Genomic DNA, 27,379 nt, shown 5'->3' with positions numbered 1-27,379 from the left:
ATTACTCTCCCTCACTTTCCGAGAGTGATCACTTACCGACAGTGATCATCTTCTCACAGTGATCACTCTCCCTCACTCTCCGACAGTGATTGCTTTCTGACAGTGATCACCTTCTGACAGTGATCACTCTGCCTCACCCTCCGACATGACCACCTCTCCAATCCCCATTGTTATCCATTTCTAACAGATCGTTAATATTTCAACAATGTCCGTGAGAGTGTAATGGAATTTCCCTCTAGTATGAGGAACTCCTCTGCGAGCAGAGCGCCTGAGCAAAAAAAAACTCCATGGAGATTGTAAACATGTAATACCAGTGTCTGCACATACTGAATGAGCCCCATTCCCAGTAGTGTGACTTCAAAAATAAAATCCAGTGGTGAATTCCCTGCCCTTCATGTGTGAAATATTGATCCTGGAGGTCAAAAGGGACCTTTGTTATTCTTGCATTCTGTATGACAAGACTTTTGGACAGGTTCTGTGAGCATTAGGTGCTGGATGAATCCCACTCTATTCTGCCTCAACATTGGAGCCTTATTTCAATGTATGCCATTCTATTTTCTGGGAGGTATGGATCGATTTTCCTTTTAGCATTCTGATATTGCACAGTATAGTTATGATTACGAATGGTTTTGGGTCAATTGTAGCTTATCATATGTTAGTGTTTTAATATAAAACAAACAAGATTCAGGCATTGTGGGCAAAACAATTAGCTTAAAGAAGTATTGACCAGAAAGATATTTCCCTCAGAGTGGTGCACTTCTCTAAGTGTTATTGACCATTATTCTGGTGCATGGACACCCTAACCCCCCCCCCCCCCCCACCCCACAAAAAAACATAGACATTCAAACAATCATGAGAGGACAATCAAGTTGAGTGGTCGCTATATGCAGCACCTACTGAAAGTGATAGGAAATCATTGGAAGATTTTGTCAATTAAAAACAGAAAGTGCTCAGCAGGTCTGCTGCATAATTGTAGTTTTTATACGTTTGACAGAAGGGAGGAAGAGTGAGTGGAACAGATGGTGAGGTCGAGTAAAAGATAAGGCTCGGTGGTTAACACTGCTGCCTCACAGCACCAGGGACCCATATTCAATTCCAGCCTTGGCTGACTGTCTATATGGAGTTTGCACATTCTCTCCCTGTCTCTGTGTGGGTTTCCTTCTAATGCTCTGGATTCCTCCCACAGTCCAAAGATGCACAGGTTGGTGGATTGACCATGCTAAATTGCCCATAGTGTTCAGAGATGTGCAGGCTCTGTGGATTTTACCATGGTAAATGCAATGCTATAGGGATAGGGTGGGTCTATGTTGGATGCTCTTTGGAGACTCGATGAGGGCTCAATGGGCTGAATGGCCTCTTTCAGCACCGTAGGGATTCTATGATTCTAGAAAGAAAATATTAATGATAGTAAAGGAGTGAGAGAGATATAAAATAAGTGTTAATGATTGGTGCATAGGGAAGAAAATGGATCCGGTGAGAGCAAAGTCAATATGAATGAGACGTGTTGGAAGATGCAAGTAGTTTGTGATCAAAATAGAGGAGAGAGGTCATACTCTGAATTTGTTCAGCACATGGTGAGTCTTAGAGGCTGTAGAGTGCCAAAGCAGAAAATGAAGTATTAGCATGGGAACAGGATAGTTTATTGAAATGGCAAGCAACTGGAAGGTCAGGACCATTTTTGTAGGCAAGGCAGAGGTAATCCAGCAAGGCTGAGTCTGTCTCTATCACAAAACAACCTGTGCAATGGCTCTTGAACACAGATGCATCAGACACCACAGGCTGAATGTTTAGGCCTATTTGAGGTGGTAGGCATGGTGGTAAAATACCTGCAGTGACCAGTTTGCTGAGTTCTTGATGCCATTTTCAGTGTGGCCATTTCAGAAGGGTGAATTTAAGTTGCATATTAGGCTTGCTTATGACCTAACAAAAGCCAGCTGGGGTTTTCAGGTTGATCTGCAGCCCCACAGATCAGTGAGGCTAGTTTTGATGCCTAAAGGCAGGCATTTGATGGCAGGTCACAATGCCTTCTTTTTTTTAATTTCAAAAATATACTTTATTCACAAAAAAACACATCCTATACAAACTTAGTCACTAAAGCAATTTGGTTCTGTACAGTCTTTGCATATGGAGAAACAGACAAATACTGGAATTTGATCTTCCTGAAAGTTCCACAAACCCAAGGCATTTCTTACTTATGCAAGATGCTATTTACATATTTTTGAGGCACCAGGAGATCCACTAATTGAGCGGACCCCCATTGTACTCTGGCTGAAAAGCCTCAGATGGTGGTCTCTCCCTGTCTTTCCTAAGCTTTAGTGCGTCCCTCAGCATGTAGTCCTGCAACTTGGACCGGGCCAGTCTGCGACAGCCAGTCAAGGTCAACATCTTGCAATGGAAGACCAACCAGAATGGCTTCACTCTTGGCCTCAAGGCCTTCCCTGCCCCTACCTGGGTGCTGGAGAGGACAGGTGCCTCTATGTAGAGAGGTTCTTCCCTCTGCGGTGAGGGCCTGAGTGGAGATTTAACTTCAAAATTTAAAAACATTGGAAGCTGGGCATCTGTATGAGAAATGCTCCTTCTCTTACCATTTATTACAGCTCTCAAGCTGAAAGATTGCTTGATCCTCCTGATTTGAGATCCAACTGGCCATCCTTAATTGGAAAGAGAGCCTATTTTCCTATGCTAATTAGGAGACATCATTGAGACAATCCTATTGAGTGGCTGTTATCATCTCCCCTTTCCCCTGGGTACCCTCAATACCTGGGAACCTTTGGAGGGAACATCTAACCATATGGCAGCAGATCCATTGTCGCTGTTGCTGGCCTTATGTATCCATCTCTCACCTGCGCAGATATCACACCAGTTTCTAAATGCTTATTCTCAGTGCTTTAAAATGTCAACTTTCAAGTTGCTTTCAGCAAGCCCTACAATTTATTTAATTGCACTAAGTCCACGCACAAGCAAGCACAGGGAGAAATGATAGTAAACAGCCTCAGAATAAAACACACAATATCAACACAGGACCCTTCCGTCTCCACAGCCCAACAGATTACTGACCCGACAGCACCTACAGAGTCCAAAGGGATTAGATGCCCCCTTCGTCCACCCTAGCACCCAAGCACACCACCCTAAACATGCGGAGCTTTCAGTGAGTGGTTGGGATATATCATGGATCTAAGACCGAACCAGAGAGAATGTGGTGGATACAGGCATCAGTGAACCAGCCTACTGAATGAGGGCAATGGAACACTAGTACCTGGAGCACAATATTACATCCTCTGTGCACACCTCAGTAACACCAGTTCAGCCAGGGTGGAGAAATCTACCTCAGAGGCCACAACATAACTGCACTTTGGAGATGAGGAGCTTTATCCCTGGAATTCACAACCGTGGATTTACGTAGCAAGCTCCTGGACCTAGAGACTGTACAACTGGAAATCACTCTAAAGGCAGAACAGAAGGAGGGATATCGTGTGTGTGTGTGTGTGTGTGTGTGTGTGTGTGTGTGTGTGTGTGTGTGTGTGTGTGTGTGTAGATAGGGGTACTAACCACAATACTCAAGATAGCCTCTAACTCCATTTAGGTAGAAAGACGATCATTTATAAGGTAAAACAACGAAACATCAATCTCTACTCACAACTCAAAGAAATAGAACTGTCAGCAATTTCAATATTTGGATGAGTTAAAACATTAATCTAATCTAAAAGATCAAGCTTTGTAACTAAAAGTAAAACAAGGAATAACTTAATTGCTTTGTTAAGCTGTCAGGTAAGTCAGTTAAAATAAATATATCAGAAATGTTCAAAATATAGTTGCATTAAATGACTGGGAAACTGTACTCTAAACACTGGAGTTTCAACAGATCAAGTGCCCTTTCTTTATCTTCATGTGTCTTATGTTTTTAAAACAAGGCATTAATTCACATAAAATCAGCTCTTATTGAAGACCCGTGGTTACAGCAAGGTAGTTTTGGAGAGAGATTGAAGCCATGATGTAGGACGTTTTGATGTAATTCAGGTCAATTTCCTCTTGTCCTGAGTCAGATCTGAGACAGCCATCAGGAGGCACCTACCATTAGTGGTCTAAATAGGACGCCAGAGAGGCAGGATATCAGAACCCATGCCAACAGTCTGTCCTTTATATTGTGAAGCCTTGACCATTATTCATCTGATGAACCATTGGAAAGAAAGGCACTCTGCACAGTTACAATTTGAGACATTCTTGGCCCTGATATCCTGCCATCCTCACCTTTCATTGATCCACGCATCACTCAAAGTGGAGAGGGTGTGCTGCCAAAGCTATGCACTTGCTGAAAAATACGTTGTGTGGGACCACAAAATATCCGCATGTAGGTGTGTTTTCCATCTTTGGAAGGTGAGCAGTATATTTTAAGGTGTCAGTTACTTAAGCATCGCCTTTATTATGTGCATTTTAACCAGGCATAGGGCACCAAAACATTTGTGTAGTAGAATTCTTGGTTGTAACTCAACAGTACTCTTTCATCTCTAAGTCAATGGAGACTAGAGCATGTAGTCTGGACTCAATCATTGTGCGGCTAGGAGAACGTGAGGACTGCAAATGCTGGAGAGTCAGAGTTGACAAGGGTGGCACTGGAAAAGCACAGCATGTTAGGCAGCATCCGAGGAGCAGGAGAATCAACATTTTGGGCATGAGCACTTCATTGGGAATCACATTCCTGATGAAAAGCTTATGTCCAAAGTGTCAACTTTCCTGATCTTCGGACGCTGCCTGACCTACTGTATTTTTCCAGCGCCACCCTTTGCGACTCAATCATTGTGCGCGTAGGCTTGGATTTTCTCCATGTCAGGAGAATTCAGGACTTCTTTAAAAATGGTGATGGTTCCCAATTCCAGGATTCCCAGCCTCATTCCTGGGCTCTCCAATCTGCAGCAGCTCCTTTACCGACTGTGGGCTGGTGCAGGTCAGAAGTCTGCACCCAGTGTTCACAACCTGCCAACTCCATTGCTGTGATGGGCATGTATCAGTCCTCTGTGACGTCCAGGGAGCTGGGCCAATGTAACAATGATTTGTGGTTCACTGTGCCTCAGATGTAGTGGACCATCATCTGCTGAAGGGCACTTGGTGAAAATTAAGCTTGGAGAGTTCTGCTATACCAATCTGTCAGGTCCTGCACTGACCCCCAACCATCTCTCCTGGCCCTTCGTGTCCCCATGCAAATAGCCTCACCACTACCATCTCCATAGCCCCTCAATCCATAACACTTCTATGCCTATTGACTCACTCATGCACGGTGGGGAAACACTGAACTCTGGAGTGACAATAGATAATCTGTTTAGGCAACACAGTTAAGGTAAATCTGTCAGAAGTGTTCAAATTATAGTTGCATTATACGCCTGGGAAATTGTACACTAGATAATGAAGCTTCAGTAGATCAAACACTCTTTCTTTAGGATGTGGACAAAAGCTTTAAGAGCAAGAAGGCTGAACAAACAGAAGCAGAAGGCAATCACTCACTGTACAAGCCTGCTCTGTCATTCAATAAACTCATGGCTGACTCTTCTTTCACATCAGCTCCACACTGTCAGGCAAAAGAGAGGACTGCAGATGCTGGAGATCAGAGTCTAGATTAGAGTGGTGCTGGAAAAGTACAGCAGGTCAGGCAGCATCCGAGGAGCAGGAAATCGATATTTCGGGCAAAAGCTCTTCATCAGGAATGAAGGCTCCACACAGCTCTCAAAGCTTTGATATTTGTAAATCTACCTCCCCTTTTAACACTTCCAGTGTCTAGCCTCCCCTAACCTCTCGGGTAGAGTAATCCTGACATTCATTAGCTTCTGGGAGAAGAAATTCATTCACGTCTCAGTTTTAAATGCATGTCCCCTTGTTCTGTAACTATGCCCTTAGTTCAGGATTTACCCACTAATGGAAACATTTTCTCAACAGCTACACTGTCAAGCCTCCTCAGAATCTTGAATGTGCCCACAAAACCGCCTCTCATTTTCTAAACTTTAATGAATAAAGGCCTAACCTGTTTAGCCATTCTTGATAAGCCAACCCTTCATCCCAGGAATTAGCCAATTGAGTCTCTTTAGAACTGCCACTAGTGCCAGTACATAAAGTCAATAGACAATAGGTGCAGGAGTAGACCATTCAACCCTTTCAGCCTGCACCACCATTCATTATGATCATGACTGATCATCCATAATCAGTATCCTGTTCCTGTCTTATCCCCATAGTCCTTGATTCCACTGTCTTTAAGAGTTCTATTCATCTCTTTCTTGAAAGTAACCAGAGACTTGGCCTCCACTGCCTTCTGGGGCAGAGTATTCACAAAGAATCATAGAGATGGACAGCACAGATATCGATCCTTGGGTCCAACTCCTCCATGTTGACCAGATACTCTCAATTAATTTTGTCCCATTTGCCAACACTTGGCCTGTAACCCTCTAAACCCTTCCTATTCAAAAACCCATCCAAATGACTTTCAAATGTTGTAATTGGAATCCACCACTTCCTCTGGCAGCCTATTTCATACATGCTGCATGGAAATGTTGCCCCTTAGATCCCCTTTTCTTGCCTGCTCACCTTAAACCTATGCCCTGTGGTTTTGGGGTCCCCTACCCTGGGGAAAAATAAAACCTTGTTCCATGCACCTCATGATTTTATAAATTTCTATAACGTCACCCCTCAGTCTGTGATGCTGCAGGAAAAACAGTCCCTATTCAGCCTCTCCCGAGAGCTCAAACATCCAACCCTGGTAAAATCCTTGTAAATCTTTTCTGAACGGTTTCAGAACATCTGTCCAATTCAGGGAGATCAGAAATGAATGCGTTATTCCAAACTCATATACTGAATGCACTGACTAATAAAGGCAAGTATACCAAATGCCTTCTGCACTATCCTGTCTCCCTGCGACTCCACCTTCAAGGAAGTGTGAACCTACACATCCTTTTTTAAACTGTACCTCCATTTCCAGGTGGGCTTTACTGACATCCACGAGCTCCTCGGATGCTGCCTGAATTGCTGTGCTCTTCCAGCACCACTGATCCAGAATCTGGTTTCCAGCATCTGCAGTCATTGTTTTTACCCCTTTACTGACATCCAGTACTGTTGAAACAAGACTTCTCTCTATTTAAATTACAACTCCATGTGATAACGTTTGAAATTCCATTTGTCATAATTACTTGTTCCATCTGCATGCTCACATTAGTGCTGCATCAACAAGAATACCCAGATCCCCCTTGTGCTGCACATTATCAGATTCTCTCTCTATTTAAATAGTAGTCTGCCTTTTGATCATTCTTAGCTCCTTCCTTTCTATATTAAACGCCATCAGCCAAGATTTTACTAATTCACTCAACTAATCTTATTCCTTGAAGATTCCTGATGTCCCAGTCACAAAATTCCCTCCCCTCTATTTTTGTATCATCTTCAAATTTGGACACATTACACTCTGCCCCTCCTCCAAGTCATTAATCCACTATTTATGTTTATTCAACCTGAGAAAGACCCCTTAATTCCAACTCTGTTTTATGTGTGTCAATTAATCCTCAATCCATGCTTAGACATTACCCTCAATACTATGAGCTGCTACCTGATGCAATAATCTTTTATGTGGCACCTTATTGAATGCTTTCTGAAAATCTAAATACGCCACATCTAGCAGTTCCCTTTTATCAATTCTACTGATTATATCCTCAAAGAACTCTAATAAATCTGGCAAACATGATTTCCCTTTCACAAAACCATGTTGATTCTCTTTGTTTGTATTGAACTTTGCTAAACATCTTGCTATTTTTCCTTAATAAGAGATTCAAGTGTTTTTCCCAACAACAGATTTTAGACTCACTGCAGTTTCCTGCTTTCAGTCTCAATATTTAAGCAGGAGTGTCAGATTAACAGTTTTCCAATCCACTACAACCTTCTTGGAATCCAGAAAGTTCCAAAACATTTCAAATAATGTCTCCACCACCTCTGCAGGTAGTTTGATGTTAGTGCAAAACGAGAAGACATCAATTTAAGATGGATTCACTTGTCTCTGATAAATGCTGTTGGGGACTGACACTGGGAAACACTGGGAGTTGACTCGGAGAAAGTATGGCAGAGTAATGAAAATGTAAAACTTGTCACCTCATGGAATAGTTGTGATGAATAATGTCCGTGTACTTAAGGGGAATTTTGATAAGCATATGAAGGATTGGGTGGCATGGTGGCTCAGTGATTAGTGTTGCTGCCTCACAGCACCAGGGACACAGTTCAATTCCTGCCTTGGACAACTGCCTGTGTGGATTTTTGCATATTCTCTTCTTGTCCATGTGGGTTTCCTCCCACAATCCAAAGATGTGCAGGTTAGGTGGATTGGTCATGATAAATTGCCTGTAATGTCCAGGAATATGCAGGCTAGGTGGGAAATGTGGAGTTATTGGGATAGGGGAGTGGGTGGGATACTCTTCAGAGATCAGTTTGAACTTGATGGGCCGACTAGCCTGCTGCCACATTCTATGAAGGAGAAAGAACAGAGAGGGCTGCAAATACAGTTTGTTGAAGAAGAAACAGAAGACGCCCAAGTGTGACATACACATCTGAAGTGGGCAGGCAAGGCTGAATGACTTATTTTTGTTTTGTCTATTCTGTGTAGTTTTATACAATATTCCCTTACAGATTCATGAGATGTCTGACCTGATAGCAACCAGTCCCTCCTACAAATGTATTCTTTTTGTAAATAATTCCATTTGTTGTAGGAAAGTAACTAACAAAATGGGGAACAGATATCCTCAAAGACTTTGTGTGCTTTGATCCCCTGTGAAGGATGGGATCAGTGCTGTTGCACTACATCTGAGTTTGACATTGTGACTCCCAGTGTCAGTTCCCAACAGCATTTATCAGAGACAAGACGATGGGACAATTTAGTGGACAGAATCTACCTTTTGGCCCATCTTTAGTTTGTGATATGAATTAACAAATGCATCAAGAAAATAATACTAATTCACTTACAAGGGTTTCACAATTAGAAGCTTATGGATTCCATCCCCGGGTCAGTGCAGCAGAGTAGTCATTAATTGTTGTTCTAGAATTTATGATGTTTTATGATGTTCATGATATGCGGAATTTCACCCACAATGTCCCTTCATTCCAATTTCAGAACAGAATGCACTAATATGATTTCCCAATGTCTCCATATCAACCAACTTCTTGGCATCTCTGAGAGAAAATGATCTAGTTCCTGACTGTAATTTGTGAATTGGTGAACGGGTTTTGATCATCTTCTTTTCCAAAGACACATTGAAATTGTCTAAACTCATTATAGTATGGGCTCAGACAATCAACAGTGGAAGGAACCTTTCATATTATCAATGTACGCTGGCTCTGTCCAAATGGCCGAGAGACAAATTATAAAGTAATGAAAGATAATAATTTAATGACCATTAAGTAAGCATATTTCATCAAGTTCAATTGCCAGCCACAGCCTAATCACCCACAATTTGTCTTTAATAGAATCATGCTAATTGCCTTTGATTAACTCAGACATTTTTAAAAGCTTATTTGTGTTATCGTGAATACTTCTATGATTTTGTCCACAAATAATCTTCAACTCATTGATCTAAACTTTAGACTGATAATTCTTCTGAGCAAGGTGTCTTGTCTGAGCTGTTCTCCAGTTCCATGGCAGAGTACTTGAGAAGTACTAATTGATGAGGGAGAGTCTCCATTGTCTCATACTTTGGCTTCTTCCAACAACATAGTTAGTAACTTTGCAGATGACACCAAAATTGGAGGTGCAGTGGGCAGCAAAGAAGGTTACCTCAGAGTACAACGGGATCTTGACCAGATGGGCCGATGGGCTGAGGAGTGGCAGATGGAGTTTAATTTAGATAAATGCGAGGTGCTGCATTTTGGGAAAGCAAATCAGAGTAGGACTTATACACTTAATGGTAAGGTCCTGGGAGTGCTGCTGACCAAAACATGCAGGTTCATAGCTCCTTGAAAGTCGACTCACAGGTAGATAGGATAGTGAAGAAGGTGTTTGGTATGCTTGTTTTTATTGCTCAGAACATTGAGTATAGGAGTTGGGAGGTCATGTTGTGTCTGTACAGGACATTGTTTAGGCCATTTTTGAATTATTGCATGCAATTCTAGTCTCCCTCCTATTGGTGAGAGGGGAAAAATTTAAAAGGGTTTTAAAGGGCAACTTTTTCACACAGAGGGTGGTGCATGTATAGAATGAGCTGCCAGAGGAAGTGAAAGGAGGCTGGAACAATTACAATATTTAAAAGGCATCTGGATGGGTATAGGAAGAGAGGGCTTAGAGGAATATGGGCCAAGTGCTGGCAAAAGGGACTAGATTAACTTGGGATATTTGGTCAGCATGGACAATCTGGACCGAAGGGTCTGTTTCCGCGCTGTACATCTCTATGACTCTATGAATATTCAGGGCCTAGTGATTCATTCACTTTGTGTTCTATCAATTTGTTCAGAAGCCATTTTGTTTTCCAGAGTTAGTTCTGGTGGGCTGTTTTACATGATCCTTTCTGATCCCAGTTTTGAACTCATCTTTTGTCAATTTATGTGTCCCATGTCATAAGAACATTAAAAAAAAGCAGTCTCCTATGGCCCTCCATCTTGCTCTGCCATTTAATACAACCATGACTAATCCTCTGCCTCAACTTTCCTTTGCTGCTCCCTACCTGTATCCCTTGATTTCTTATAAAGGTTAATATTCTTACCACATCAACTTAAAGTGTTGAAATTTCTCGTCACTTCAGTCCTAAGTGATTAACCCTTGCATTCTAGAAGTCCCAGTCAGGAAAAACCCCTGTTTTACTTAAGAGAACATTAACCTTTTGTAGGTTAATGATCCTGAGCTTCCAGTTACCTGCCACTTCAATAGCACATTGTTTCCTGGCCAACATCTCTGTCTCAGGCTTGCTGCAGTGCTCCAGTGAAGCTCAGTGCAAGCTGAAAGAACAGCACCTCATTTTCCACTTGGGAACTTGACAGTGTTCTGGACTCAATATCGAGTTCAACAACCTTAGGGTTTGAGCTTTCCCATATCCTTACCCCAACCCCCAAATACTAGGCCTTGTTATAAAATAGTCTGCTATTACACACCATCTATTGTTAGCCACTAACAGTCTCCATTAATAGCTGTACACCTTCCTAATCAAATCATTATCCACTCCTTTGTCTATCCCACTGCTCTCCTCACTCTTAGGGCTCTGTCCCCACCTATTGTTTACTCCTTACGCTCTCCCCCACCCTATGTTCTGCATATAAATTGACATTTTCCTAGCTACCATCAGTTCTGAGAAAGGGTCACTTGACCCAAAACGTTAACTCTGATTTCTCTCCACAGATGCTGTCAAGCCTGCTGAGCTTTTCCAGCAATTTCTGCTTTTGTTTTATTAACCTTTTGATTTTATTTTGTTTTTGTAGGATTCCCCTCATTCATTTCCCTTTGATCCTATTCATTTCCTTTTAAACCAAATGCAAGCATTCCCCATAAATCCCTTGCCTAGATATTTTAAATATTCGATTGTTGGAATATTAATTTTGCTGTCTCTTTTAAACCTACACATGGATCACCCTTTAACAGCAATAACCACCCTCCTCCCACCCCACCAGCATTATTGCTGTTTATAAAAACACCAGTAAGATCACCCAATTTAATAACTAAACAAGTAACAAAATGCACTGCCTAGTGGGCCAGTGCAATAGTAACAGAAAGAGAAAGCTATTGTAGGGGAAGAGAGGAGGATTAAATCAAAATGGTTTTAGGGTGAGAGTTGAGGGTTAGGGTTAGGGTTAGGTTTAGGGTTACAGTTAGGATTAGAGTTAGAGTTATGGTTAGAGATAGGGATAGAGTTAGGGTTATGGTTAGAGTTAGGGTTAGGATTAGAGTTAGGGTTAGAGTTAGGGTTAGAGTTAGGGTGAGAGTTAGGATTGAGGTCACATTTAGGGTTATGGTTAGGGATAGGGTTAGGGTTACAGTTAGAGTTAGGCTTCAGGTTTGATCAGTTAAAGTTATGGTTAGTGATATGGTTAGGATTAGGATTAGGGATGGGATTAGGGACAGGGTTAGGGATTGGATTATGGATAGGAATTATGGATGGTGTTTGGAATGCTGATTGGGTTAGGGATGGGGTTAGGGTTTAGGATTAGGATTAGGATTAGCATTAGGGTTATGTTAAAAATCACACAACACCAGGTTATAGTCCAACAGGTTTATTTGGGAGTACAAGCTTTCGGAATGCTGCTCTTTCATCAGGTAGAATTCTGTGTAATATGATCTTACCCCACTATCTACCTGATGAAGGAGCAGCGCTATGAAAATGTATACTTCCAAAGAAACCTGTTGGGACTACAACCTGGTGTTGTGTGATATGTAACTTTCTCCACCCAAGTTCACCTTCACACCAGCACCTTCACACCAATCAACCACACCATCCCGTGGCCCAACATTTCAACTCCCCCTCCCACTCTGCCGAGGACATGGAGGTCCTGGGCCTCCTCCACCACCGCTCCCTCACCACCAGACGCCTGGAGAAAGAATGCCTCATCGGAACACTTCAACCCCAGGGCATCAATGTGGACTTCAACAGTTTCCTCATTTTCTCTCCACGCTTCAGGCTCTCTGCCTTTATTCCTGATGAAGGGCTTTTGCCCGAAATGTCGATTTTGCTACTCGTTGGATGCTGCCTCAACTGCTGTGCTCTTCCAGCATCACTAATCCAGAATCTGGTTTCCAGCATCTGCAGTCATTGTTTTTACCTCATTAGGGTTAATGTCAGACTTGGGGTTATGGTTAGGGTTACAAATGGGATTAGGGTTAGATCTCGAGTTGGAGTTTTGGTTAGGGTCAGAGTTAGAGTTATGGGTTAGGATCAAAGTTACAGTTATATTTAGGGTTATAGTTAAAGTTAGCGTAAGGGTTAGGGATGGGGTTAGGGTTTAAGGTTATAGTTAGGATTAGGGGTAGTGTTAGGGTTAGAATTAGGGTAGGGAAGTGGGTGTTCATCCAGCTCATGTCTACCCGAGAGCTTTGAGCGTTTTGCATGTTGTCTCTCCATGGACATTCAAGTACCAACATAACCATGGAAGATAGGCAGGGCGTGTGGATTGATGACCCCCTCCACTCCATCAGTCTTTTTATTTTATATCCAGAATGCTCTCAGACACAACTGAATTTTTTTTCCCCATCGCCAAATCATGTTGGTATTTTCTCCCATCTATTAACCACCAAATTATAAAGTTCCCAAATAGTAAATCACCCAGGTTTCCAATTGAATAATTTGTGTACAAAGCTCATGAAGGGTCCTCCAGCATTATTTTAAGGGAACATTTTTTTCTGTGTTCCGGTTCGTTGCTAACTGATTTCATTTGGTCCTGCTCAGTTTATAGAATTTATTGAGTCCTCTAGTGCTATCAAAATTGCGAAATAAACAGGAAATGTTTCTGCATGTGGTAAAAGCCTTGGTTTTGATATCAAGGGTTTTGATCAGATAATGTGCTGCTGGGCACCAGTGTTACAATTACCACTCCCAGCCCTGCAGATTGGGATTCAGTACAGATTTGAGAGCAGGGCAATGTGGTATGTGAGAATGGGGGTTAGTAGGAGCATAGTATTCATTACTATGATTTCAGCCCCACTGCTGATCATAGCTTCAGTTATGATTTTTCCAAATTGGGCAGCACCATCTTCTCTACTGAGGTGAGGATATGTAATCACGCCTATACCTGGTGTTGCTGTAGCTATTCCTGTTTTTAATCTACATCTGCTGTCTTGGAGAATTATTTAAGAACTCCTTCACAGTCTTTCATTTTAACAAATGTAATAAAAAAATTACTCTTAACAAACTAATGGATGTAATTGCTTCCCTTTGACTAAACAGTCATCATAAAGTCAGCAACATAGACTTAAAATTGGGACCTGTTGAATATTCTACATAACATGAGTTTTTAATAAATTCATCCAAATGTGTATTCAACATTTAACCATTGAATATTTTTATTTCATATCTATTTCAATATTGAAAGACTTGGGAAAAAAATATTGAATATAACACATGTCCAAAGCAAAGCTATGTCATAATATTTGTGAACAATATAAGGATTCTAGCGTCATGTAGCACAGAAACAGACCCTTCAGTCTAACCAGTCCATGCTGAACATGATCCCAAACTAAACTTGTCCCACCTGCCTGTTCCTGGCCTTTTCAAACCTTTCCTATTCATGCACTTATCCAAATGTCTTTTAAATATAGTAATTATATCTGCATCCGCCCTTCCTCAGAAAAGTTATTTCCACACGTGAACCCACTCACTGTGTAAAAAACAAATGCCCCTCATGTCTTTTTTAAATCTCTCTCCTCTCACCTTAAAAATTTGCCCCTTAATCTTGAAATCTCCCAACCTAGGGGAAAGCCAACTACCATTAGTTCTATTATTTTAACATGAGAGTGAGGAGCAGGCAAATTTAAAGGAACAAAAATAGTTAATTATCTATTTATGGCAAACAAATTACTATTAAATTTTTGCAATATAATTAAACATAATATTAGTGTATTAAATTATCTGTAACATGTTCCCATTATTCAATTGATGGCATTATTGACTCTGGGTGAAATGTTTGTGGGTTCCCCTATAATTATTTCCCTCATTTTCTCTGCCTGAACTTCCATGTCTAGAACAAATAGTTGAGATGAACTCTTCAGTTCAACAGCGAGGAATGCTTTATGGCCAGTACAAACATTTAAAGCATTCATTGGTACTATTCCAACAGAATCAGAGAGTTATACAGCTCATCATCTATCCCCCAGTAGCACTTGCAAAACGAATCAATAAGATATTTTTAATTATTGTGGAATTAGTTTGTGGCAGTCAGTTTACATTGGAGAGGCTCAAATGTATTGGAAATAGGCCAACATTGGTTCACATAATTTAAAACAGTGGTGAATACAACACAGGTAACTGGAGATCCACTGGCATCAGTTCAGTCCAATATAAAATTAACTCAATTGGTTCTCAGCATACATTTTAAAGATTACCTACACGATAATGATTCAAATAGCAACACATCATGGATTTGGAATAAACGTTACTGTTTGACCAACCACTTTGACCTCTTTGAGGAAGTGACTTCTCAGGTACTCGGGGGAGTCACGAATAGGTGTGGAAAATAACCAAGAAAGCAAGTGGAATGCTGGCCTTCACAGCTAAAGAATTGGAGCACAAGTTTTGCTGCAGTTAGGAAAAATCCTTGTTAGACCCGACTTGGAGTTCTGACAACAGATCTGGGCACCAACCTTAGGAAGGATGTATTGGCCTTGGATGGAGTGCAAGGTAGGTCCACAAGAATGAAACCTGGACATCAGGAGTAACGTTATGAGGAAAAATTACACAACTTAGGCTTGTTTTCTATAGAATGTAGAAGGTTAATGAGTGATCTGATGTCTTCAAGACAGTAACTGAAAAAGACAGGTTAGATAAAGATAAACCGTTTCCAATCAGGGATTCTTGAACTAGGAAGCATAGTCTGAGAATTAGGAGCAGACAATTCAGGAGAGATGTTAGCAAACAATTCTACACACAAAGTGGATGTTTGGAACTCTCTTCCATGAACAGCAGTGAATGCTGGATCAGTTATTAACTTTAAACTTGAGATAGATACAATTTTGTTAAGCAAAGGTATTAAGGAATATGGACCAAAAACAGATATATGAAGTTTGACCACATATTAGCCATGATTTCATTGAATGATGGATGGAACTGCCTTGAGGGACTGAATGGCCTACTCATGCTCACGTGTTCTTAAGGCGTACTTTACTTAGACGACCAGATAACATTCAATTATTGGCTGCTGGTTTGAAATCTCATGAATTAAGTTACATTGGGAAGGGATGGCTGGGAATACTAAGTGTGTTGGCCCAAGAAGCTATGTTGACACCAGTATTGTTTACACGAAAAACTTGGATTTGAAAACTAAGTGAAAGTTGATTACGTTTACAGATAACACCAAGCTAAGAGAGGAAGGGTTATGTGAGCTCAGAGATGGTAGAGTGAGATAGGGAAAAAAATAAACAAGTGAGCAGAACAATGAAAGATTAAAATTATTGCAGGGAACTGTAAAGTATTAAAAAGGAAAACTGGTAGATGGTGTACATTCTGCACGAATGGGCAGAACCATCAATGGATGAAGTTGAAAGAGGGAGAAGAGTTTCAATTGATTCAACATTCCACATGATAGCAATTGCGACAAAAGGAGGCCATTGTAAGGAAAATCCTATTGTGGCTCTCATGGATGGGGTGGGGGTGGGGTGTAGAGATAGGGGTGAGAGTAAAGGTGTGAGAATTAAGATGGACATTGGCAAGGGCCCTGACAGTTACAGGAAAGAGGAATCGTCAGTCGAGGAAAAATGAAGATGCAATTGAAGCTATGCTGTGGAAAGTAGACCAACACAATGAAGGTGGAGTAACTGGGAAATGGTTTTGAACTCTTAATGGAAGCGTAGAGGCAGGGACTTTTGCCAAAGTAAGTCTGGGAGTCAGTGGCATAATAGCAAAGTTGGTTGACAGGCAACTCCCAGAAATGGAAATCGAGATCAGTGGAGGGAAGGGAAGAGTAAGACATGGAATATGTGAAATGAGGATTCATAGATAACTGTATGTGTGAGTGGCATTTTTTGGTTTTGCCCCATAATGGAAAATATCAACTCTCTTTCTAATTTTCACCCTTCTCTTGCTTCATCCAGAAGGGGCGTCCTCCAGTTACCCTGCCTAGGATTTATCCTTCAATGAACATGACCAAAACAGATTACAGGGTATTCAGGTCAGATATCTTGCTCCTTTCATGGGAATTGTCTGTGTGCAGATTGGTTTTCACAGTTTCTTTATTGTAATATTACTTCAGAAGTACTTCACTGGTTTTGAAACATTGTGAAAGCTGTTTTTAGATACAAGCCCTTTACTTTAATGCCATCAGTTCATTCATCATGTCTTAATAAATAGAAAGTGCCATAGACTTTTATAAGTTGTTCAACATCAACACAAAAATAGTTATGTCAAGACTTTCTGACAATGATCAAGTTACACTTGAATAACTTTCCTTGGAGTCTTCTTATAGTTTTAAAGGTGGATGTAGTCTGATATTCAGTGCACACCATGCGGTATTGTGAAAACTATGCAAATTACCCTGTTAAGCCTCTCTGATAATGGCCTCTGAAAATCTGATTCTTCTGTTTTCCTGAAGATTGTTTTACACATGCCTGTACTTCTGGCAGAATGGGCTTAGCTTATAGTACTACTTAAGAAGCATTAACAAGCACTCTTACAGAAGCGAAACATGGCAAAGTGATTTTTGTTTGGAGTGTAAACATGCTTTCGTAGTCTTCAGAGTCAATGCTTTTTCTCCCGAGTAATTAAAATGATATGGGGGTTTAAGTGATAAACCTCATTCCCACTCTGCAATCTATCAAAGCAGGAGCTGCCTCTGGTTTTATTTTCTTTAAAAACGTAAGTTTGAGAGTTGTTGTGTCCCAGAAGTGAACCATTTATTAGAATAACCTGGGGGGAGAGGAAATTGAATTTATGGTTTTGGCAACATGTCTTGGATACTCATGGGTCATGGCTACTGTTTTGGAGTCAAATCAATGTAGGATATATATAAAAAACCTTACGCTATTGAGGTGTGCCTTTCCCAGAATGTTGGCTGGAGCTCAATTCTTTAAAAAAAAGCATACTCATATCTGATTTCAAACAATGGAGGGTTTGGCCTCTATGGCAATTGTTTGTTTTGATTTTCTTGGGCTATCTGCTTTTCTCACCACAGTGTATACAAAACACAAGCTGGGACAAATGATCCTGTTGGAATAGAAGGCTGGTACCTATTGCAATTTAATACCTGGGATTGTAAAAGTGATTGGGAAAATGGAGAGGGAAAGACAGACCATTTATGAGTTTTTTTGTTGATACCACCTCAATTCCGAGGTGTTACCCCAATGAGACTGCAGATAGCCCTTCTTCAGATATTTAAGATGGTGAGATGGAGTAGAAGTTGGTAATAAGGTCCTTTTCTACCCCTCTATGTAATCATGGCTGATCTTCGACATGAACTCAACCTTCTTAACTAAACCCCATATCATTTTTATCTAAGGCAGTACAGAACTTAAAACCAGACATTTTGTCAAAACTGCTCATCCTGCATTCATCAGAACAATTCTCATGAAATGTGAAAGGAAAATAATGTTTTATACTGAATGAGTAGGGAGTGCTGGTTTATTGGCAAAGGGACTCTGATTTGTAGAGGCATTGCCATAATAAATGGACCTGTTAAATGATGACTACAGTTAATGACTAATTTTTGTTTTAACTTTAAAAGCAGGTAAGTTGACTTTGGTCAAGGCCTAAGAAATGAAGCAGAGAAAGACTGTCACTTGTTATGCTGAGTTAAAGCAGGAGTGGATATGTTTTTCCTGCTGCAAAGAACAGGGCCCTGTGTATTTAAATATGTAACTTGCAGGATGTGCAAAGTGCATCACACTGCAATCCCAACTGACAATCTTAACTTGATCAGCAATGTAAATCCCTGCACATTCAAAATTATTGAGCAAATGCTGTCCAATTATGGGATACACATATAATTTTAGACATGGTGTTTTGAGTTTGCAATATAGCTGGTTTAAAACAATCAATGCTGTGCCTGTCTAAAACTGCTGCAGTGACATGTTGGATGTCCTTCAGTGGGTCAGGAGACAAAAGTATTCACTAAACCTCAATTGTGGTCTTACCAAAGCCCTGTAGTTAAGACCCTTTTACATTTGTACTCCAAGCCTTTTGCAATATAGACAAGTATCACATTTGCCTTTCCAGTTCCTTGCTGTATCTGCGTGTTAAATTTCTGTCGAGAGTGTGGTATTAGAAAAGCACAGTGGGTCAGGCAGCATCCAAGGAGCAGGAGAATCAATGTTGCGGGTATAAGACCTTCATTAGGAGGGCTTATACCCGAAATGTAGACTTTCCTGCTCCTCAGGTGCTGCCTGACCTGCTGTGCTTTTCCAGCACCACACTCTTGACTCTGATCTCCAGCAACTGTAGTCCTCACTTTCCCTTGTTAAATTTCTGTGCTTCATGTACAAGGACACACAAATCCCTCGGAGCACCAGCATTTAATAGTTTCGCTTCATTTAAAAAAATATTCAATTCTTTTCATCAAAGTAACTGATCTCACAGTTTGCCACATTTTATTCCACCTGCCATCCTTTTGTCCATTAAGTTAGCCTGCGCTTTGCCAGGAAGGCAACCCAATTGTCAAGCTCAGCTTCCAATCAAATGGGAACATATTGGTGGAGGCCACAAGACAAGGTAGGTTAACATTTGGATGTGGTCAAACCCAGAAATGGAGAGATGTTGACTGGAATATCCAGGAGGGTATGTGGGTCAACTGGAATGGATGATGTAAGGAGCGGTTGTAGTGTTAGGGATGGGAATGTCTGAAGCATAACACTATTTCTCCCCGAAAATATGCTGCCTGAGTATTTTTTTTTAGATTAGATTCCCTACAGCGTGGAAACAGGTCCTTCGGCCCAACCAGTCCACACCGACCCTCCGAAGAGTAACCCACCCAGGCCCATTTCCCTCTGACTAACTGACCTAACACTATGGGGCAATTTAGCATGGCCAATTCACCTGGCCTGCACATCTTTGTGACTGTGGGAGGAAACTGGAGCACCTGGAGGAAACCCACGCAGACACGGGGGAGAATGTGCAAACTCCACACAGACAGTCACCCGAGGCTGGAATCGAACCTGGGACCCTGGTGCTGTGAGGCAGCAGTGCTAACCACTGTGCCACATGCTGCTCTTCTTAATAAGAGATTACAGACCTAGGGGTGAAAGGATCAAAGGTCAGTGGGAAGATTAATAGTCTGGGGATTTGGACAAAGTCAAATGCTTGTGAAGAAAGCCAGGGCGGGGAATTTGGAAGGAATGTTGGAACTAGCACTGAGGCATCAAGGCACACTGCTGTGGATCTGACAATCTCAGAAAGCATGACTGCTCAGTGTAAGAGTCAAGACATTGAGCAACAATAAAGCCTGACCTCCTACTTAATCCAAACCTGCTCTTTTGTTAGTTAAAATCACCTTTCTGTGTCCCCTCACAGTTTACTTTCCCTTTTGTGCTAGTTTTGTACTACCATTAAAGCAAGATATATTACTTTCTGTCTCCTCCTTTAAGTAATGAAGTCAGTTTGTAAATAACTGATAGCCCAAACGATACCTGACTACCCCAGTCCATTTTCTGTCCTTTAACCAGACCTTAATCCATGCTAATATATAACCGCCAAAATCATGAGTCTCTATTTAAAGCATTTCCATGTGGCACCTTATCAAATGCCTTTTGAAATCAAAATATATTACATCTACTAATTCCCCTTTATCCACTCTGTAATTAAATCCTCAAAAATTCTTAATATATTTTCAAACATTCATACCTTTTCATAAGAGCATGTTAACACCAACTAATCATTATGATTTCTCTTTACTTCTCTGTTGTCCAATAGTTTTTGGACAACAGGTTAACGAGCCCCAGTTTCTTGTTCCTTTCTGACTCTTTTCTTAAACCTCCGGGTGCTCCGGTTTCCTCCCACAGTCCAAAGATGTGCAGGTTAGGTGAATTGGCCATACTAAAAAATTGCCCGTAGTGTTAGGTAAGGGGTAAATGTAGGGGTATGGGTGGGTTTCGCTTCGGCGGGTCGGTGTGGACTTGTTGGGCCGAAGGGCCTGTTTCCACACTGTAATCTAATCTAATCTAATCTAATCTAAATTTACAATTCCCTGTGACCTATTCCAGAATCTAGGGAATTTTGGAAGTTCATAACCAATGCATTCTCTGAAAATCCCCCTTTTTTAAACAATTAGATCATCAAGACATAGAGTATCTAATGGCTTTTGGTCTCATTATTTGTTTTGTCACAATTTCTTTCCTCATATTAATTCATTTAAGCGCGTCAGTCACTTTACAATTTGGTTTATTAATTTTTACATTATCTACTGTGAAGACAGATTCAAAATATTCATTGCATGTGACTTCCATTTTCTTATTTCCATTTAAATTTCCTCGAAGCATTGAAGGGACCCATGTCTAAGTTGCAGCTCTTTTCCAGTTTAAAATATGTGTAAACCTCCAACAGGCTGCTTGTCTATTCCTTGCTAATTTAAAGTCATTTTCTATTTCCCTTGATCTTCCTTCATTGGCTTCTCAAACTCTTCCAGTCTACAGGTTCACTAATCATCTATATAATCACAGAAAAGAATATTCTAGAATGTTGGTACTACTCATCCCTCATAGTCCTGACACTATTGACAATCAAATGCATTAGTCTGTGATGGGACTTACATAAAGTCTGGACCAGATATTAGAAAGGTGAGTTCCCTGTCTTAAAGGATACTCATGAATTTAATTCAGTTCTTGCCATTATCTGGCATTTACCTTGATAATTTTTGGTGCTAGCCCCACAGTTACCTTATTGTTTAAAACTCAATTTTGTGAAATGTCATGGTATGATTTGGACTTAGGATCCTTGAGTTGTCAGTGTGCTTGGATAGGCATAGGTTCTTTGCAAGTTCATGAGCATAAACAACCTTGTTTTGGATATTCATCTTAGGGTATGACATTTGAGAAGGTCCTTAGATTGAGACATTGAATTGAGGCTCTCTATCCCTGTTCAATTCCATGTTAAATTCCATGGAAACTATTCAAGAAAGTGGATTGAATTGTCATGTCCTCCCTCAATCACCAGCATTCAAAAGCAAAGTCCTTTTAGAGTCTAGGAGTCTCACTTTTCTACATCAAAACCCAATTTTCACGGGTTTGCCATTCACTCTATCTATAAATACATCTTCATACTTGCATCCAATGGACCAATTAACTGCTGGGTCATTGAATTACATCCTGCATAAAAGTTAAAAACATGGTCAAAGCTCTAATCCCAAAGATACATTTTTGATGCTGACTTGGAAGGAACTTGTACCCAACTAACGTTGTTTCAGAAAACAGGCACATTATCCACTTCAGAATCATCAGAGCCCTGACCTCCTTAGAATCAGAATTGATATCAACGGATGAAATGTGGAATCCCAAGGACCCACTGTTCTCTGATGTGCATTGGCTGGATATGATGTCTAACAGAATTTTGCCAAATTTACCTCAATATTTCTTTTGGCCTCCCACTATGAAATCAGAAAATAATGAGTTGTTCTTGTAAAATTACTGTAAGCGTGCCAGCCAAGCTGGCAAAAGATGGAAGGGAATAAGTCCCTTTGTGCAACTAATCAAATGTTTGTTGTGAAATGAATCACAATATGACTGATTTCAGACTCAATGCCAAAGGCTTGTAGGAACTATTTGTCATAAGCTAAAGGCAATTTAATTTTCTAAACAATGAAAATAAATATATGACATCCATTTGACATGAGTAATAGTTTACTTTTATTTCTTAAACTGCAAACAAACAATATTACCTATTAAGTATTAACTTATATATTTCTTTCTAAATGGTCAAAAGTATTCAAATCTCAGATGATCTAATTCAAATGGAAAAGGTGAAAAGCAGCATGATGACTCAGTGGTTAGCACTGCTGTTTCACAGCGCCAGGGACATAGGTTCAAGTCTACTCTTGGGTGACTGTCTGCATAGAGTTTGCACATTCTCCCCGTGTCTGTGTGAGCTTTCTCCCACAGTCCAAAGGTGCCAAGGTTAGGTGGCTTGGCCATGCTAAACTGCCAGTAGTGTCCAAGGATGTATCTGCTGGGTGGATTAGCATTAGGAAATGTAGGGTTACAAGGATAAGATGGGTTGGATGCTCTTTGAACGGTTGGTGTGGACTTGATGGGCTGAATGACCTGCTTCCACAATGTAGGGATATATGAAATGTGATCCATGTTTTAGAAAGGATCAATCAATTCCGAATAAAAATGGAATACTTTGGCTGAATATTACTGATATTGCACTCCTAGCCTAAAAAAAGTGTTGGACAAAGAATCACTACTACAGTATAGCCCTATTTCCAGCCTATCCCCTTTACTGGCAGAATGCAACTTGTAAATTACTACCTTTGAAGCTTTTCCAAACTACTTTGGCTGTTTGAAGTGGTATTATCGATAAGAAATAGACTTTGAATATGTTTAACCCACTTGCACATAATATTTCAATGACAGATATTTCTAGCCAAAGAAAATTTGCAGGAATATTCTTATGGAATTATCATTTGGCATCTCACTTTGTGTTTCCAAGCATAATGGGGCCAGCACATTGTCCTTACTTACTTGGAACCTGTCTGTTGACTTGCATTATGGGGTATGTATGAAATTCCATCACAACAAAGGCGTAGCTCTAATCAACTGTTTGGAGAGCTGGCATATTAACTCAGCAACCAAGTTAAGTTGCACAATGTTTGTGTGCTTACGATATCAATCCCTTGCAGAGTTGTTTGGAAAACTGCCTTGATCAGATCAACCTATTTCCTTCCCACAAATAGCAAAAACCTTCGTTTTATCCTACAGGGCAGTTTCAATGACAGAAATCGCAGAAAGAGTACTCAAAAACCAATTAATATACTTACTAATGGCACTGTTGGTTAATAAAATTAACATTCCACTTCCCTGAATATGGCTCAATGCTGCTTTGACTGCTGGGCCAATAAGGCAAAATTGCTCCTTGATTTGCCACTGAAATGTCTGTCTTGCCCAGGCTATAAGACTTGTAAAAGCTAATTGCATTTTCAATTCATTCCCACCCTCCCAGGAAGTTGAAGTCCAATGAAGTTGCTGCAGTAGGGAGGCAACAGCCTTGTGGTATTATCACTAGACTATTAATCCCAGAAACTCAGCTAATGCTCTGGGGACCCAGATTCAAATCCTGCCATGGCATTGGTTGAATTTGAATTCAACAAAGAACCTGGAATTAAAAGTCTAATGATGACTATGAAACCATTGTTGGAAAAACTCATCTGGTTTACTAATATCCTTTCGGGAAGGAAATCTGTTATCTTACCTAGTCTGGCCTACATGTGACTCTAGACCCACAACAATTTGGTTGACTCTTAACTGCCCTCTGGGCAATTAGGGATGGAAAATAAATGCTAGCCTAGCCAGAAATGTCCATATCCCAGGAGAGAATATTTGAAGTTGTTATGGTTATGATCTCCACTGACGGTCTAGTCTTCATGTCCAGCACTGGGGCATGGGTGGAGGAGAAGTTATGAAATCTGTCCTAATAGAATAGATGTGCCATTGAAAAACAAAAACACTTATCATCTAATAATGTTTCGCATCCATTTCAGCGTGACATAAGCCCGAGAGTACTGACATTTCAGGGGCAGACCCTTTGCCGCTGAATGTTTTATCATCAGCTTATAGAATAGAGTCCCTACAGTGTGAAAACAGGCCCTTCAGCCCAGCAAGTCCACACCGACCCTGCGAAGAGTATCCCACTCACACCTATTCCCTTACATTTATCCCTGACTAGTGCACCTAACCTCAACAATCCCTGAACACTATGGGCAATTTAGCATGGCCAATTCACCTAACCTACACATCTTTGGACTGTCGGAGGAAACCCATACAGACAGGGAGAGAATGTGCAAGCTCCACACAGACAGTCACCCGAGGCTGGAATTGAACCCAGGTCCCTAGTACTGTGAAGCAGCAGTGCTAACCACTGAGCCATTATACCATCCAACTACTTAAAAATAGCTCACAGTTTCCCCTATGTGGAAGTTAAAGTGTATGTGTAATAGACTGCATAACCACAATTTCTAAACTTACATCCCCACTACACGCTAATATTATGGAATGGGTGTCCTTTCATTTGAAAACGAACCTACCCTTTCCATTTACAGGATCCTTAGCTCAACATTTCCACACTTGCAGTTTCTTTTTGTTTGTCTTCTCAGGACTTGAGTGTAGTTTACCAATAAAGTGAGAAGTGGTTTAAAGATGAAATACAGTGCCACACCCATGCTGTCAGCTTATGATGGGACTAAAGAGGGGCTTGATTAACATTAATGGTTAAACACTGATAAACATCAATAACCAGAAACGTTTGCAAAGGTATTGACTTTTGGCCAAACTTCTACAAATTGAGATAAATACAGTAATCATTTAGCATTATAGATAGGAGACATGGGGGTGTAATGGTCATGCTCTTGGGCTACTACTCCAAAACCCCTGGTTGATTGGTTCAAATCCCATCTTGGCATATGGTGAGAAATATTGGAAATTCCAGTATCTGGAATAGAAACGCTAGTCTAATGTTGACCATGAAGCCATCATTATTTGTCATTAAAATATATTTGGTCACTTATGTCCTTCAGAGAAATAAATTTTCTGTCTTTATGTGGTCTCATTGCCACAGCAATCTGGTTAGCTTTTAACTGATGTCTTGGCAAATAAGTTGGGCAATATACTCTGACATAGTCAGTCATGCCCACATTGCATGAGCAAATTAAGAAATAATTCCTGACATTGCTATTCTCACTTAATCCTAGAATCAGGAATTCATAATCTCAGTCTTCAGTTCTGTTGAAAGGTTAATGAGTTTAACAACAAATCATTTTCTTTCTCCAAGGATGCTGCCTGACCTGTTATGTATTGTCAACCTTTACCTATTTTATCTCCTTCTTTATCAGAGAAAATATTGGATTTAATGTTACATCTAGTTTGGCTGAATCTGAGTTGCATCAAGCTTTCTGGAGGGATTTCTTCCATAGAAACCTAGAAACATAGAACACAGGGACAAAAGTAGTCCATTCGGCCCTTCGAGCCTGCATATCCATTCAATACGATCATGCAATCTCAGTATCCCATTCCCACTCTCTCCCCTTTAGCTTCAAGATCCATGTCCAGCTCCCTCTGGAATATATCGAATAAACTGACCTCAACAGCTTCCTGTGGGAGAGAATTCACAACTCTCTGAGTGAAGAAATTCTTCCTCATCTCAGTCCTGAACGGCTTACCCCTTACTCTTAGACTGTGACCCCTAGTTCTGGACTTCCCCAACATCAGGAACATTCTTCCCATAACTTGCCTGCCCAGTCCCAACAGGATTTGATATGTTCTTCTAAATACCAGTGAATATAAGCACAGTCAATTCAATCTTTCCTCATATGTCAGTCCTGTCATCCCAGATTCAGTCTGGTGAACCTTTGCTAGACTCCCTCAATAACAAGAATGTCCTTCCTCAGACTAGGAGACCAAAACCGCACACAATACTCAAGGTGTGGCCTCACCAAGGCCCTATACAACTGCAGCAAGACATCCCTATTCAGATACTCAAACCCTCTCGCTATGAAGGCCAGCATGCCATTAGCTTTCCACACTGCCTGCTGCACCTGTATGCCAACCTTCAGCGATTGTTCCACCATGACACCCAGGTCTTGTTGTGCCTCCTCTTTCCCTAAACTGCCACTATTCAGATAATAAGCTGCCTTCCTGTTTTTGTGATCAAAGTGGATAACCTCACATTTACCCACATTATGTTGCATTTGTCAAGTATTTGCCAACTCAGCCAGCCTGTCCAAGTCACTGTGCGGCCTCTTAACATCCTCCTCACAGCACACACTGCCATCCAGCTTTATGTCATCTGCAAATTTGGAGATGTGGTATTCAATTCTTTCATCTAAATCATTAACGTATATTGTGAACAGCTGGGGTCCCAGCACTGAACCCTGCCGCACCCCATTCATCATCACTGCCTGCTGCTCCGAAAAGGGCACGTTTATTCCAACTCTCTGCTTCCTGTCTGCCAATGAGTTCTCTATTCATGTCAATATACTACCTCAATAAAGATCAATACCATGACCTTTAAATTTCCTTACTAATATCTTTTGTGGAACCTTGTCAAAAGCCTTTTGGAAGTCCAGATGAACAACATCTATTGATTCACCATTGCCTACTCTACTGGTACCATCCTCAATAACTTCCAGACGATTTGTCAAGCATCACTTTCCTTTAGTGAATCCATGCTGGCTTGGACTGAATCTGTCACTGATTATCAAACGCTCAGTTATTACATCCTTAATGATTAACCCCAGCATTGTCCCCATCACCATTGTCAGGCTAACCAGCCTATAATTACCCATTTTCTCTCTCCTTCCTTTTTTAAAGAGTGGAGTTACAGTACTTACAGGGTAAAAACAATGACTGCAGATGCTGGAAACCAGATTCTGGATCAGTGGTGCTGGTAGAGCACAGCAATTCAGGCAGCATCCGACGAGCAGCAAAATCGATGTTTCGGGCAAAAGCCCTTCATCAGGAATAAAGGCAGAGAGCCTGAAGCGTGGAGAGATAAGCTAGAGGAGGGTGGGGGTGGGGAGAGAGTGGCATAGAGTACAATAGGTCAGTGGG

The 27,379-nt window shown here is 40.9% G+C and overlaps 1 protein-coding gene across 2 annotated transcripts in view; it reads right to left on the bottom strand.

Annotated features, from left to right (window-relative positions):
- LOC122561491 (serine/threonine-protein kinase 33-like) overlaps nt 1-27,379 on the bottom strand; it is a 103,457-nt gene that overhangs the window by 47,280 nt on the left and 28,798 nt on the right. The window lies entirely within an intron of this gene.

Source organism: Chiloscyllium plagiosum, chromosome 23, assembly GCF_004010195.1.
Source record: "Chiloscyllium plagiosum isolate BGI_BamShark_2017 chromosome 23, ASM401019v2, whole genome shotgun sequence".
Taxonomy (NCBI): Eukaryota; Metazoa; Chordata; class Chondrichthyes; order Orectolobiformes; family Hemiscylliidae; genus Chiloscyllium; species Chiloscyllium plagiosum.
The sequence above is the reverse complement of the archived record's forward strand: the minus strand, read 5'-3'. Positions and strand labels throughout refer to the sequence as shown.